The 15,182-nt window shown below is 41.8% G+C and overlaps 1 protein-coding gene across 1 annotated transcript in view; it reads right to left on the bottom strand.

Moving 5' to 3' along the window:
• Positions 1-15,182, bottom strand: part of roraa (RAR-related orphan receptor A, paralog a) — a 169,659-nt gene that overhangs the window by 84,875 nt on the left and 69,602 nt on the right. The gene's annotated exons all lie outside the window — the stretch shown is intronic.

The raw sequence follows: 15,182 nt of genomic DNA on the forward strand, positions 1-15,182 counted from the left end.
CACACACACACACACACACACACACACACACACACACACACACACACGCATGCACCCAACTCTATATTTTACCCCTTCAAGCAATCCACATTGAAGCTTTCAAGGACCATGAGAGTGAATAAATATTTGAGGTAAAGTAAGCAAGCTGCTCCTTTACCTTTGACAGTGTACATTTTTAATGGCCGACCACTTTATTGTTCCTTTTCAGGGGGAACCGTGTTTACAAGGAACTCTTTGCTCATGTGGCCTTTACTGATTTTTAGCTGAGTGAGACTACACGTAGATAAAGACTTCATCTGCTCTCTTCGTCACTGTAAATCATTGCAGGGTTTTCTTATCGAGACAAGAGCCACGCATATTTCTGCTCAGATTTAATCAGGAAAAAGGATGTCACCATCATACACCTGTAGAGGGCATTGTGATGCATGTAAGGAACAGTGCCCCTGCTCTGTGCCTCATGAAGCGGCTGAAGAAAAAACAGACGCGGCACAACTGTCACCACAGCGCGAGTCTCCCTCTGCGTAAATCACATCACCCTGATCACGGCTCTTTAGTCATCACGGTCACATGAGAGAGGGGAAAAAGAAGTGACATAATTTCCTCCATTTCAGCACAACTGTTCCACATCTGACAGCCATCCAGACACATTTAGTGAGCTTTTCTGCCCCTGCTGTGGAGATTGTAAACAGGCCGCTCAGCTTGTGCTGTTAACTCAAACAAGATGTGAGGCCCTGGGCCAAGTCTGCATTCAACCTGGGGCCTTCTGATTACGCTGGACTCGGGACAGATTCGGCCCCCTCGCCGAATGTCAGCCTAAGCCACAACACCTGGTCTGAGATCGGTAAGGGAGCACAGAGAAGGCACAGGCTCTGAGAAGAGGGGGTTGTCCTGCTGTAATCCAGGGCTGCTGGGCAGATAGCTCAGTTGCGTAACACTGCCCACTTCAACAGTAGCCTTAATGAGGAGAGAGCCTTTCAATTCGCCTCACAATGACGACCTGTAACGGAGAGAGCGAGAGAAGAAAAGCGCAGGGCTGCAGGAATCCCATTTGTATTTTCAAGATGAGCTCTCTCAGACAAAGGTGTCGTTTGTAAGTATCACCTCGTAACGTGGCTAATCTCACGCCGAAGATATTGTAAATGACTGCTTAAGACCTCTCATTCATCTGCTGCACTGCTGGCACTCATCCATTTGATCAGCATCATTTAGCACGTAAACATGCTGCGGGTGACAGGTATCGGAGCTGCCTCTCTAATCATACACATACAGTACCTCAGCATTGTGGCATGTCCTCATCTATCTCCCTCTCCTCAGAGGCAGCGCAGCCTCCCAATCAGAATGGATAATACCCTGTGGACCAACTACCACAGTCTACTCTGCAGCTAGAAAGAAAAGACAGCCCGGGCCCATTTAGCATTGGTGTGTTGACACTAATGGACACACGGACTACACCCTCATGTTTGAGAATAAGGATATTATGCAGACAACCAGCTATCTCATCACTCTCCTCCCTAAAGCATAAGGTGTCGGGGGAACAATTGGTTTCATGGGTGCTGTGGGGTATCATTTGGTAAGGCCTCCCTGTCTCTGCCTCTACTCTGTGAGCTGGAGCTGCTGGAGTTTAAGAGGAAGGGGTATTATCTCAGACTCTTGCCAGCCCAGTGCACTCTTTGGGATAATGTTCTTATTGGGCGTGATCCTCCAACTGCAGAAGTCATGCTGTCTTTACTCAGAAAAGCAGAGGGGGGACTGGAGGTGGGTGGCTGGCTTCGCCCCAACAGATTTAAGAAAGAAAAAAAATAAAGTTTCCGTTACACTTGCTTGAACCCACATGCTTGCAGAAAATTAGAGAATTAGTAATCACAAGAAAGGCAGTTCATACTGCCATTATTGCTCCTTAAATCGCATGAAAAATGCAAGAACAATACGTATTAGACGTCACATGTGAAAAGACTTCAAATTAGGACTTTTATTTATATTTAATACAGATATGAAACATTTGCTTTAAAAACCTGCTTTCGGTTTACCTTTTCTAGATATTCTGTGGAGAAAAATACACTTAAAGGATTTCCTCCCCAGCGGTCTTTGTGCACCTGTTTGACTGCTCTTGCTAAACAAACAAACCACTCAGGAGGTCATATGGACCAAAGGGAGAACACTTCATCTATTGTCTACACAGCAAACTTTGAAGATTTTTTTTTTCAGTTGTAACTATAAGCTATGTCAATATTTGACTCAGAACCTGACAGGATGTTCGTGGGGGAAGCCAGAGGGATATACTGTACAGTTCCATAAGCATATTATAACACAGGAATGCATAACAGTACGAGTGTCTAATAACGCTGTATGGGCATACTATAGAGACAGGTACACCCTCAGCAGAACAGAACAGGATCATAGGTTGGTGCCATGATGGTTTCGCAGCTCACAGAATTAAACATAGCATTATGTTAGCATCTCCCTTCCAGCATCAAATCAGAGTGTCTTTTGAAGAATAAATAAATAATCTAACGAAGCTTCAGGTGACAACATAGCACGCTGGCAGCTCCTCGGCATCTGATAAAGTCCATCTCCTTGCCCGTGGCTCACAATCGGAGAGATCAATTTCAATCTGGAGACGTGATAAAGAGAGATGACAATGTGCCCCTGCGGCTGTAAATACACAATGTCATGTCTGAAAATAACTGATGAGAAATGATCCAAGCTCAAAAGGTGCATTGATTTCATTGCCTCACCCCATCCCATTCCAATAATTTCAGCTAACAGTTCTGTCGAAAAAACGTTAAAAATCAACGGCAGAGCACTAGCCGCAAACGCAAAAAAAAGATCACCCTTCCTGCCAACATATGAATAAAAGATATTGCATTACAGTCATTTTCTTCCAGTGTGGTTTCCCAGTTAGCTCATCAAAATGATACAGTGTCATTTCATACAACAAATGTGTTCTTTATTAACCGGCAGACATTCTAGTCAGACTATGTTGCTTGCCAGACGGAGGTGATTGTGTTATCTGTGAGGCCGGCTGTGCAACTCTCCGCTGGGCTCCTGCAGCTCGAGGATTGTCCCTTACCTCTCCACTACCCCAAGCACTGCTTCTCCCCTGCACTCTAATTGCCTCCATTACTGTATCTGCAGTCAGATAAAATGCTAATTTCACAGCACATTAATTTCTCCAGGCTGAACAATAAGCAACACAAAGCCCAGGCCGCCTGTCTTTGCCTGGGCAGGCATGTCTGCGGCGCTGGGCTCCTTCCCAATGGTAGAGGAGTGAGAGCACCATTATGCACAGGTCAATGAAATGAAGGAAAAATCCATCGATTCTACATTTGAAAAGAAAACACAGGAGAAGGGCTGGGGCAGGGTGATTTATCAGTCTCAGACGGAGTCTGGCAGTCAGGGCTGGAAAAAAGCTGAGGAGAAATGCTCCATCCTCATTGGCCTGCTTCGGCCAAGCCATAATACAGCAACATCTGTCTATGAATAGATATAGCTTTTCAACCTTCACCTCCAACATGAAAGACTTTTTGAAGTGGGATCAGAGTTGTAGAGATAAAACTGTAAGTTAACAAAAAAAGATGTGTTGTGGACATTTTGTGGATTTTTAGCACAACTATATCTCTGATCTACGAAAGCTTAATGAGGTGATTTTGCAAATTTGTATTATTATTTTCTTTTTTTGCTTCTGGAGTTCATCGATCATCCGCATTTGTCCTGCTCAGAAGCACCCGTCTGTGTACATCAAGCTAATGTTCTCATATTATATGCATGGCTTGATTCCTCCCTCCAGCATCCCCCAACTGCCTCTGGATTAGCAAATCCACACCCCACTTCACAAATCAAAACGTTTAACATAATAGCACCCATCCTCTAATGGCTACACAGCACACTTCATTTATTCAGCCACAGTTTTTAATAAGTCATTATCAAATGCTGCTTAATTCTACTCAGCCCTCCAGGATAGCGGGGAAAGTGCTGTTAACCCTATGCAAAATGTACGTTTGTTTGTGCCAGGAGCAGAGTGAATCCTGTCCCAAGGACAGTCACTCTTCCTGGGAGAGGCAGATTTCCGCCCTGGAGTGGGGCTGGCCTCGTCACTCGCTGATAAGCCCTTCACACGAGGAGCACTGGAGGGCTCACTACAGTGTGCATCAACATAAACAAGTCACATCAAGTCACAATTCAACTCTGTGATTATACAGCATATCAACAAAGGTCGTTGAAATTGTAATATGTTACAGGTTGTTCGGTGATGAACAAGCAGGCTGGGTCAAATGAGGCCGAGCTGCTCTTTCATGAGTCCCGGGAAGCTCATGTGAGGATGTCAAAAGGCAGACAGATATTTGGGCACTTGGCTTTAAACATGTATAAAAAAATTAACGTAACCAAAACAAATAAATGGCAGTAAATTGATGCTAAATATTATTGGTAGGGCTACGGTTGTAGTATGCCACTGATCTCGTTGCAATGGCATGGACCATTGCACCAAGTCACAAAAAATAAGCCACTTTTCATCATGATGGTGCAATTCTATAAGGCATTTTAGTGCGCTATTAAAATGTATTGACCCATTAAACCATCTAATATTTCTTCTGTATACAGTGTGTGCAGAATATTGGTTTAGACCAGTGAAATACAAATGAAGGTTTGTGTTTCCTCATATATTAACAGAAATCCCTCAATGTCCAATGTAAACCTGCACCTGTTTCAACTATAAACATTTCTAAATTAATAATTTCAAAATGCTTACCATCCACACAACTGGAAGGAAACTGAATATCTATTAAAACACAGTCGGCTAGTGAAAGACTTAAGTGTGGCAGACCGAGTTACATCATGCGCTAGCCGATATTAACCCCTGCTTTCTGAGGCCTGTTCTGGCAAGTCTGTATGGTTTCCTCCTGTTTCCATTCAAACACTCTGAGTGCTGTGAAAGTGTTGACAGACTGAGCACGCCCGCACTGACTGGCTGGCTAGGGACTGGGTGGGGTGGAGAGAGAGTGAGAGAGTGAGAGAGAGTGAGAGTGAGAGAGAGAGAGTGAGAGAGAGCCTACTGGAGGGAAAGGAAAAAGGATAGCAGGCTGGGGCCACAAGCTGCACGAGGGACAATGAACAGACAAGCTCTGTCAACTCTGCATCTCAGTATGCATCAGCAGGCACAATGCTAACAGCTCAAAAAGATACCAGTCAGATAATGTTCATCAAAGTGTGGAGGACTACTACTGATAGATTGAGAGGTGTCTCTGGTGGAGAAATCGCTTGGTGCATGTTTGAGATGGCAGGTGGGATGCGATGATGCCTGCCTCCCCTCCCCTAATTAAACCATTACTGCAGGGCGTGGAGACTTGGAGGGGATTACATAATGCACTCCAATGTGCTGGAATGGGCCAGTCCCAGTGGGCAGCAGGTAGTGAGAAAGACAGACAGAGAGAGAAAGAGAGAGAGAGAGAGAGTAGAGGAGAGAGGCATTTGAGATTAAGTCCCTTTCATCTTCAACCAGACTCATATTTCCTAAAGTTAAGTACTAGATGAAGACTGTGCGATTACTCTCTCCCTCTCCGTCTCTCTCTCACTTTCATTCTCTCTTACACACACTTTTGCACACGAACGCTCTTGGTCTCTCTCTCTCTCTTTTTTGCCTTTAGTGGAGGACTCACAGAACGTACATTGAAATGCCTGTGGAAGACTCCGGCTCCCACTCCCCAGTGCTAAATACAGGAATTTCTAAGAATCACAGTTCAAAAAGGAGACACTTAGCTATCTGCACTCACATTGCACAAGAGAACCACAGTCAACGGCTTGCTAGGGTGCTTACAGTGGATGCTTCGACATGGAGTGGAATATCTTAGTGTTGTCTAACCACACAATAAGGGTTAGTTGTAGCAATCCTTAATGTTACTTTTTGAATCAAAACAGACACATGGAAATAAAGTTTGTGCACAAGTGATGCCTGGAAACCGCTTGGAAACTAATGTAATCAAAAAGAATGAAAAGAAAATGTGGAAATGTGGAAAAAATGTGTTGTGGCAAGAGGAAATACAGGCATGTGCTTGTATTTAAGGAACCATTTTGTTTCTCATTTACACAGAGCAGATGCGCATTACACTTACCCAGACTTTATACAATTCTTCATGATGAGCAAACTCTTTAGTTCCTACCCACACGGGTCATGAGTCCCGTTGTAGGGTAACTTCTCTCAACAGCTTTGCGCGCTGCTTTCGGCCTCAAGCGTTCCTTGTGAGATTTACGATCACTGCACATCTCTAAACACAGAGATACACTCTGATGGCAACTCGTAAAACAAACAGCAAAGCTCAGACAGGTCACATGTGAGCGAATAGATGGATATAGTATTTGAAATCTCACACGTGATGCAATTGTTTCAGCAAGATACGACGCGGGAGAGTAAATCACTGTGATTGCTCGCAAACAGCCGGATTCAGCCGTGATATGCTCAGGTTGGGGAGCTATCACTCAAGCCCAGAGAGACAGAACACTCAAATCCGCTCTCACTGAGCCCTCTTCCATGTCAAGGGGGATATCACGACATGAAAAATGTCTATTCTCTGGCTCCAATCACGCAGGCTCTCATATGGTTTAGGCGTTGCGGCAATCAGGCAAATTCCTGGTGGTGTGTTTGTGTGAGAAAAGGAGAGATCTCCACCAGGGCAGGGCTTCTCCACTCAGCAGTGTTTGCTGAAATAAATCCTGCATCTCCAGCGGTGCCAGACAGCAGACGTTGTCTCTGCCAGCTGTCTGCCATGCCGCTCTGCTCCATTCTACTCGCCGTTTGCTGCCGTGACTGCTGTCCGACGCGCAGCACTCAGCCCCTTGTTTTCATAACAGTTCCGGCACGGACGGCTGGCACAGCTGTTCTGTGGGTCCCCACGGCCTTTTAAAAAAGGCAATAAATCAATCTAGGCACTCAATACAGGCGGGAAATTGACCAATTAGAGTGGCCCAAGATGCTTATGTTCAGGCGGACGATTTTACAAATTGGCTATCTATTTATACTAACACAGGCACTCCACAAGAAAAATTCACTGGCTGCAGTCAGTGCATTAATGTTTTTTTTTCTCAGGCAATAGACACCACATCTTAGTACTATCAGGCCCTGCTGCTTAATCACACACCCCTCATTCAACACAGCCTTTGTGTAGCCACAACGTTCTTTATAACTCACACTGTTTCTACCAGCAACACAAAGAACAGATCTGATCAAACATCACATGGTGTAATTTTGTGTTTGTTTTAATACTTAATGTGCAAAAAAAAAAAAAAAAATGGTCTTGTGCAGACCTTTTAGTAATGAGGTCTTATTAGCATGTACACTCTTTGACGAAGCCTAATGAGGAGAAGCTGCCCAAACTAGTACTTAAGTGCTACTAAGCAATTGCTTGAAAAGCGATCATTCATTTGGGCTGCGAAGAACACAGGAGCACATAATATTGTAGTATAGTGTGAGACTTAAAAGTGATGTGACTTGAATAAATGACTTGCCGACTCTTAATTTATACAGAATATGAACTAATGCTTCATGTCCTTTATTGCCAGGCTAATACAGTATGATGTGTCGAGTATGTGCATCTTGTTTATGATCACAATATGTTTTTGTTGTTGTTGTTTTTGCTTCTACACCATTATTATTGCATCAATTTTTAAACCAAATGCCTGTTGCCTGTCTAAAACCTTTTTTTCCCCCGTAAAGCAGAAAATGAACTCGATTAGGAGCTACAGGTGCGGTGGCATCTGTTAGCAATCTGTCTGTGTACTGGCATTTTTTGCAGACTGAACATCATCCTAAACCTTTGTTGTATGATTATCAATCTCTTGGTAACAATCAAATAGCAGGCTGCTTGCACCTGCACGGCGGTATCTCCATATGCTGCTCTCATAGCAGGTAACAGCAGAAGTTAGCATTCATGCCCAGAACTGGCTGATGCAACGCTCCGACTAAATCATGCACGAGATCCAGAAACGAGCCACAATGGTATTTTTTGTAGAGCCGCTGGCTAAACGTCGTGGTAAAGCCTAATTAGTGCTACTCTGTAACAAAGTCCACTGACTATGTTCTGAAGAATGCCATGAGCACAAGCAGCAGTCCCTTATGTTATGCTAAGTAGGACTCCTGAGCATTATTATCATTCACAGTCTACTTGCCTGCAGACTCATTTATGCTTACATGTCACTTTCCTTCTATACAGTCTAATCAGCTGATTAACACACAGAGGCACACAGTGAAGACCTGAAAGGTTACGGTCCTTTTCTGAGTGTTTAATCTACATAACCCTGTTTAGCAGGGTATATTAAAATAAACAGGAAATGGAAACAAATAGGCCTGTGTTGCTTTTTCTCCAACATTCTTTCTCCAGTGAAGGCTGGCCCGTGGCTCTTAAGCTGCAGCAATGGACACAAACACCACTGCTTGTGCTGTGACTCAATCTCCTCTGCTTGGCACGACTCATCAGCCAGTCAGTTGTGTCTTCCGTGCTCATCTGTGACCGTGTATGCCATTCACAACTAGGTTCAAGGGTTGGAATTGTACTCAACAATTTTATCACTTTAAAAAAAAAAAGGAGGAGGATTGGTGTAGCTGCATTTTGAGCACACATTGTAGCAGAGTTCAAACACTTCCATTTTGATGCTATCAATTACCCTCTTTATTCCTCAATTCCAAACCCTTAAATATTAATATGATTCCATAATGAGGCTGAGTGGTCGGAATCACTCACTGTCCCTCAAGGCAGCTTCGCAGTGGACGAGTGCACAGACCTCGCTTGATGAATAAAACCCTCCCATTAAGCTACACTTCACCGCTCATACATGCCTCGGTGGAAATTGTGTCTTCCTCTTTGTCGCAGGAACAAAATAAAAGGCTCCGTGCTCAGTCTGCAGGTGCCTCCTCTAATAACTACATTCTTCATGTGGCGTCTTAGAGCAGCACGCTGCCAAGTTATATTTAATTAATTGTAAGAGGTTTGTGTGTGTGCATATGTGTGCTACATGTACGTGTGTGTTTTGTGGTCTCTGGTAGAAGTACTCTGTACAATGCGAGGCTCAAGTAAGAATAGATAAACAGAAACTCAATGTAGCAGCATCTTAAAACAATTATCCACAAACTATTTTCTTCCTTTCTTCTTTCAGCCTCCCGACAGGCTCGAAAAACAGTTTTGCATGCGTCCAAATGAACTGCGTGATAAAGTCTATAGGGTCAATGGTTTACAAGCAAAGGAGGACCTTTCAATTACTGCCTGATGAGGCCTGAAAAGAGACAGGCCTCTGTGGAGTGCACAGAATGAGAAATGAGATGCTAAAGATCACTGAAATTGTTACATTTCAAAAAGCAATTTTCTTAAATTGCTGAACAAGTTACTAAAATCAGACACCCAATTAGGATCTGATTTTTAAGAGTGGAATTAAAGGAGTGGCTCTACTATCAGCACTGTCTGGGGTACAGGCAACCGTTGCTCATCTCCACAGCAAGGCTTTTATGTGTAGGACCCCATATCATGCAACTCACACAATCTAATTAGCTCGTCTCGAATGGAAGAACACTCATTTTGAAATGCAGCTAAAAAAACGGCACAAGATAACTTGGGCTTCTGTTATTGTCGCCTTTATCGACAGATCCTCCCTTTCATGTGTCACGTGACGACGAGTAGCCGTGCTACTGAATCATCACTATTTAGACAGTCAGCTAATACACTGTGAAATGAGCACCACTCCGCGATCACAGAGCGAAATAAATCACGCTCTGAATAGAGCTTCCGAACAGAGCTTCTGACAAGAGCGTTTATTATTTCTATAATACTAGAAGCTTGATATGTCTTGTAATAGTGCATTAGGAAATGATCCTCTCTTGGAACTGCACTGACCTTTCACCAGGCAACTTAACATAATATCCTTCAGAGAAATTAAGTGACAGCAGAAATCTGCCCCTCACTTACAAATTAAAATAGTTACATAAAGCAATTCCTTATGCGAATACATGAAGACCCACACCCCCATACACATATACACACACACACACGAGGAGAGGCGAGGCAACCACTGAACCATGAAACATCTTCATCCATCTCTGTTCCCATGGCAACAAGTGAAATCATATTCCTTTTACAACTTTGTTCTCGACTCAAAGATGTAACCATCTGCTAAAAACATATAGTCACACAGAAAAGTTATGTGATGAATATTTTAGGGGGCTTTGCTCGCGGCTGCGGGCATTATGGTCCCTGGCCAACGTCTTCCTTCGAGGCAGAAAACAGCCACATCCTCCCCCACTGTTGATGATGCAGAGGGGGGGGGGGGATGTCCTTCTTCAGGAGAGCCCCGGCTGCTCGCGCGCCTGTACGGCTATAATTCTTCCACCAGAATTATAAACTGACCTATCTTTTTTCCCCCATATTTAAGCCAAACACAATTTTTATCACAGAGTATTTCAGGTTTAACTTTGTATGTGGGGAATTTTGTTCTGCACATACAACTATATAATATATCATCTATGATCAGTATAATTACAAATGAAATCTTAAACATTAAGGAATATCTACTTTTTGGAAATTCAGTTTTGCAATATTAGATTGAACGAAAGGCTTCAGATTATCACTTAAAACTAAATACTGCTTTCCAAAATTCCAAAGCCATGATTTCAGACTTGGCTCTTTTAAAGTTTTACAAACTGTCGCAACATTCCAAGGATTTTTTGGATGTGTGTTTGATTTGTTTGTGTGTGTGTGTGTGTGCGTGTGTGAAAGAGAGGGGTCTCTTGGTAGGTTTGTTTTGATTTCAATATATATATTGACCTGTCGCAGAGTTATGGATGGCACAATCTACGATTTTATCGCAGCTTGTGATAAAAAGCACTCACTTAGATAGATAATTTGTTTTTTTATATGTCAAATAAATCAAATCAAAAGCTTTGATGAAAGATGAAAGAAAATTGCCAAAAATGATCCTCTTATAACATTTCCCCATGGACTACTGCAAGACATTTATTACATTTACTCAGTCTTAACAGTTTTCTTCCACAAAGCTGATTAACAATCACGCCACCAGGTTGTGAATAAGACCAACGATAACGATTTTTACACCTGAACAGTCTTGATGATGCATATTTCACAAAAGCGTAATCAAAGAAAAAAAGGGTGTCTTTTATTGTGTCTCCTAATAGCATCTTCATTGGTACTAATTGAAAGCACGGAGTTACTTTCAGTCATCCTCTGAACCATGAAATGATCTATTCTCTGCTATTAAAGTCTATTATTTTAGGATCTTAACAGCAGATGTTATAAGCATTGCTCTGTGGACCACGATGGACAGTCAAACACAGTACTTCAGAGTATATTTGATTTCACTCCACTCTGTTATCCACCAGTGTCCTTGTACGAAGAGAGAATTAAGCCTATTTGTCAATGAAGTTACAGCTGGTGAAATTCATGCGGTCGGGTTAAGACATAGTGGGCTTGACTTACTGCTACTTGTGCTCAATGTAATATTATTAAGCAGATGAGTAAGCATGTTATGTTAATAAGTATTGGAAATTAAAATACTGTTTGACATTACCAAGCTAATAAGTAAGTAAGTAGTCACAGTAAGCAATGTAATATATAACATTTGAAAAAGTGAGTATAAATCACACAATATTTAATTTACCTATTTGAATTAAATCAAATGTCTCACTTAACCTTTTCAGGATGAAACACATGCAGATTCATTTAGCTTTAGTGTAAAGGACAAATTACTCAAATATATCAACTCGCAGGGCAACATGAATCAATCAATCAATAAAGAAATTACATCAATTATACAGTAAGTGTAACTTGTTTGTATAGTCGTTTTTTGTTTATCTAACATTAAAGCTGTATTACTTTATATACACTTTATACTTTTTGGCCATTTGGGGCAGCAGGAAAAGCTGAAAATTGTATTGATATTATTGTTTTATAAAATTATTATTGCAACTGTTAGCCATCAAGTGCTATTCACACATCAAGCCAACTTAGAGCCAATTCACCAATCATTTGGAGTTGTCATTAATATATGGCCAATATTAACTCTCCTTTAAAAAACAAATCTTCCTCTTTAGCTGCTAACATGCTACACTGTGTGCCCCAGCTAGTCACCAACTGGTTTGGTTTGAGACAGGCAGTGTACAGAGGGTTTATCCGAGAGAAAAGCTGCAGTTGCAAAAGGTCGACAACACAATTTGCAGGACAGAAAACCGAAAATGATGAGCCAGAGCCCTTAAGCGCTCTGTGACAATTCTCTATGGGTTTGTCACTATGAGTGACACAGTACTATTTAAATTACACCATACTGAAAAAATATTGATTGGTGCAGCTTTAAATATATATACATATATTCATATATACATATATATATATGTATACATTTTTGAATGGTTGATTATTTAAATGTATGCATCTAAATGATATGTGGTTTTAACAGGTGATATGTTGGCTCAAAGTATTGAAAATAACATACTGCATCTGCTCTATGAGGATGCAAGTAGAGCTGAGGGTGACAGGAATTTGGCCATTAGTTTTACATACATCCTGTCATTAGCTGAAGTGTTGAACATGTGGAAGTTTCTGCATCAAAATCAATTAAAATTCAAGAGCAGATTATTGAATTCCAATTTACTTAAATCAACTATGTTTATAATTTAAACTGTGTGGGTCAAAAATGGGACACTTGGCTTTAAATCGTGCACTGCAAAAGTTTAGACTGGAATTGCTGCAAATACCAAAATCAACTATTTATTCTTACAATGGAACTTTAAAATCTGGCCATTGATGTCAATTGGTTTGTCATTTAATTGGTTTGTCAAAAATATATTTTTTAATTGTTTTCAACAACAAGACAATTGAAATTCCAAAGTGTGAAGCCACCATAAAGGACCCCTATTAATGGCAATGCTACACAGCAGAGAACTCGCTTCAGACAACACAGCTCCGACTCCTCCGCTCTCACTCCCAGTCTGGACCAGTGCCAGAGAGCTTCACGTGGGTTGAAACCCCATTGTGTACCGGCAGGTTCGCTCTTCGTGCAATACATCACGGGCCGACAGGACACTGCCAAGGAATAAAAGGGACAACTGAACCGGTATATTAAGTACAACAGCATCCGATCCATAAAAGTCAGCATTAATGGCCAGGCTGGCCATTTAATATTTCATCTACAATGAGGCCAATTTAGAGGAGTCGAAATGAGCTGTTGGAAATATGCCCGTTTTTTAGCACTGTGTCACACAGCCACATTATTTATTCCCCCCTCTGCCCCCGTGCATCTGCCAGAATTAATGGCTCACAAAAAAGCTAATTATCCGGTTTAATGTGGATTATAATGTACGTTCACCTGACCAACAGCAACAGTTTGAGAAGCATATGTAGCGAGTCTGCGGTGTTCTGCTGACCTCGTGTCGAACATTACTCAGGAGAACTGACACTCTACACACCAGATGGAGGAGGACCGAGCTCACCGAGTTCAGGAGAGTAAAGAGACTGGCTAAAACAACTCACATTAACACCACAGCCAACACATCTGTTTCATCCTGCGGCTATACTTGTATGACACTTTTTGTTTGTCTGGGAGCAACTTTTAACACAACTGAAGAAGTGGCATGTCGTCTTGACAAAAAAGTTCAAATTCAACCACATACATGTGATGAGCACTATTGTGAGTGTCCGAGGCTAGTTTTTCTTTCTTTATTTGGAATTTGGAGAGTTGGAATTTGCATTCTCCCCTCGCGATCCTCTAAAAACACTGAAACCGAACATAAACTCACACCCTTCTAAAAACACAATCCAACTAAAGAAGGAGGGGGAAAAAACAGAGCTTTGTCCGGCGATTTCATAACATCACGGCAGAGCTTCTTCTGAATTGAAAAATAAAAGTCTGCCAGTGTTTTGGCGGAAAATAGTATAGTTTTGGGTGCAACATCAGTGCCACCTGTTGAGGAACTACCTTTGGAGCTGTTGCTGAAAACCATTAAAAGCATGAGGGTACAGCTATAAGACATTACAGTGCTCAAAGATACTTGTCTCCCTTTGAGTTTTGACAATGACATCTTGTGTCATTAGAAGTAACACTGACATCTGCTGGGAGAGGAGTGACTCCTGGCTGAATTTGGGGACAATTAGAGGAGCCACTTGTACCTGAGAGGAGCAAGTTCAGAGCCGTTACTTTGTCTTCAAAGTGTTTATACTAATGACATCATAAATTCACGCAAACCCACGGAGGCACAATCTGTTGACAACAAACTGCGTGGGATGGGGGTTGTGGTAAGTGGTGGGGACAGTATTTTAGCTTAAACACAAATACTATATCTATCCTTCCCTTGTTGACTGCATCCCCAGGCTTAGAGACAACTTAAAGTAAATCTTACCCCTTCCCTCCACCCCTTCACCACAGCTCAGGAGAGTGGAGGTGGCAGTGGGGGGAGGAATAAATCATTTGACACTTGAGGCCCCATGAGGAGACCAACTTTGCCTGTAAAATTATCACAAATACAAGTGAAAATGTTCCATTTTGAACAGCATGCTTCCTAATGTAAAAGTGGTAGGAGGCATATTTCAAGTGGGCTTTGATTGATCCCCAGCTGTTTGTAAAATTGTCTGTCGTCACAGAATTCAGGTCAGAGTGATAAGCATTGTGGGCACTCCCTCTGGGACTGCTGTTCACATGTTCTCATTCAGACGTGTGTGTGTGTGTGGTACACTGTGCTACTGTGGCAGTGGCAGCCCGGCGCTACGGTGCCGAAGATGGAGAAAAAGAAAAAAAACAATTTGTATTTAATACTTGTAACATGAATGAACCCTAACATGTTTAAGATTATACATTATTGTTATTTCTTGGAAACATTTAATTCTTTCTTGTTGAACAACCTGCATCCTGTCTAGCGATCAATCTAAAAAAAAAGCAACATATTACATATGCAACTTTAAAATTACAATTCAGCTGCATGTATATGTATTTCATGTATGAAAAAAAATGATTTCATCCTTTCCAAAATGAAAGTGAGTTTTCTATAGAGATAACCTGAGGGAAAAGAGCTATTGCCATGAAGTGCATTTTAAAGCAAAGTAATATTAGAGAAGATGGCAGCTGTAATTTTTTTTCACCATTTATTTTTATTTTTTTCTGCCAACCTGGCGAATAATCAAAGCTTCAAACAAAAGAAGGGG

This window comes from Anarrhichthys ocellatus, unplaced genomic scaffold (genome assembly GCF_004355925.1).
Source record: "Anarrhichthys ocellatus isolate YVR2014 unplaced genomic scaffold, GSC_Weel_1.0 scaffold2, whole genome shotgun sequence".
In the NCBI taxonomy this organism is placed as follows: Eukaryota; Metazoa; Chordata; class Actinopteri; order Perciformes; family Anarhichadidae; genus Anarrhichthys; species Anarrhichthys ocellatus.